This window comes from Nicotiana tabacum, chromosome 14, assembly GCF_000715075.1.
Source record: "Nicotiana tabacum cultivar K326 chromosome 14, ASM71507v2, whole genome shotgun sequence".
NCBI lineage: Eukaryota > Viridiplantae > Streptophyta > Magnoliopsida > Solanales > Solanaceae > Nicotiana > Nicotiana tabacum.
Genome location: NC_134093.1, coordinates 47,855,297 through 47,857,107, shown reverse-complemented (window position 1 = coordinate 47,857,107; position 1,811 = coordinate 47,855,297). Strand labels below are relative to the sequence as shown.

The 1,811-nt window shown below is 41.2% G+C and overlaps 1 pseudogene; it reads right to left on the bottom strand.

Annotated features, from left to right (window-relative positions):
* Positions 1–652: 652 nt before the first annotated feature.
* Positions 653–751, bottom strand: LOC142169272 (small nucleolar RNA R71; annotated as a pseudogene).
* Positions 752–1,811: the final 1,060 nt, after the last annotated feature.

Here is a 1,811-nt window from a genome sequence, read left to right as displayed (position 1 = left end):
TTCTGCGAAGGAAGTGCTACCATACGAACCCCAGATAGAAAAACAATTGCGACAACTGAGGAAGGAAAGAAATCTCACTGAGACATCAGAAAAGGTTGGGAAGTCCTCAACTAAAGAATTTATGGCTGGAAACGCTGAAGATAATATGGATTTGGCTGCGAGAGAAGCAGCCCAACGCAGAGAACAAGCTGCACGGGATGCTGAGGAAGCAACTATTAGAGATGCATAGAACATCTATGAAGAAGAAAGGGGTCTCAGACTTAATCAACATCAACCCTTGTCTGGGAGACCACTTGGCAATTATGCTAGACCGGTCTACAATCAAGGATTATCCAGTGTTCGACCACCTCTAATCGCAGCTAATAATTTCGAGCTGAAGCAAGGGTTGCTCCAAACCCTTCAAAACTGTTGTGCCATAAGAGGGAAGATGAACGAAGATCCAAACAACCATCTAATTGACTTCGAGGAGATTATGAACACCTTTCAATATAATGGTGTGTCACAAGATGCAGTTTACTTAAGGGTATTCCCCTTCACACTCAAATATGATGCAAAGCATTGGCTTTGAAGCTTACCTAATGGATCGATTCGAACATGGGATGAGATGACTAGAAAATTTCTTGATAACTATTTCTCATCAGCTAAGATGTGCAAGTTTAGAAGTGATATCCATAACTTCTGACAGAAAGATACTGAGACCGTGTTTGAAGCTTGGGAGAGGTTTAAGGAAATAGTCAGAAAGTGTCAACATAGTAGAGAATTTAACTATGGATGCACCTCTAGGACTTTTGGGATAGATTGGCACCGGCCTCACGTAGAACATTGAGCAATGCAGTTGGAGGCCCTTTGATGAATAAGACTCCATAGGAGATAGTCACAACTCTTGATGAGTTGTCTGAAGATGCAAATCAATAGCCTTCTAAGAGTGCTAAAAGAAGAAGATCGACAGGTGTTCACAAAGTTGATGCTAACACATCTCTGCAGGTATAACTTTATGCTATGGCTAAAAGATATACGGAAGCTGACCTTAGCTACAATACAAAGTGAGCCTCATGCAGCGTGTGATATATGTGGAAGAGCACATCCTACTCATGAGTGTCAAGCCTCAACTGAGGAAGTGAATGTTGTGGGCAATTATAATGCAATGGGTTAGAGGCATCTCGGGTTTTCATGGAGTTCACCTAGAGGTACTGCAAATACGTGGCTACAAAATAACCATAGAACTTAGGGACAAGGAGATCCAACCTTCACAAATCAGCAGAGGCAGCAGTTTCAGCCTCAACAATCCAATCAGCATGGTCTAGAAGATCTAATGAGGGCCTTCATTATCAAGATAGATGAGAGGTTGGACGCTCACAGGGCAGCTATTAGTGAATTGGGCACTGGTTTTCGAAAGTTGGAGAGACAAGTGGGAAATATTGCAACAATATTATCTGAGAGAGTCCCAGGTACTCTGACAGCTGATACTGAGTGAAATCCCAAAGAAACAGTGAATGTTGTGACCTTGAGAAGCAGCCAAGTGCTGAAAGATACCACTCCAATCCAAAAAGAGGTGGTACTTGAAAAGGAAAATGGGGAGCAGCTAAAGAATGATATTGATAAGAGGAAGAAAGGTAAGAAGGGAGCTGACAAAAAGAAGAAGGAGAAAACTTCAAGAAGGGATGAATCTAATAAGAGCGAGCATATGCATGTTGTACCTTTTTCTCAAAAGCTATATAGAGAAAATCTAGACAAACATTTTGAGACATTTCTAGATATGCTGAAATAGGTTAATATAAATTCACAGAAATGCTCTCCCAAATGCCAGATTA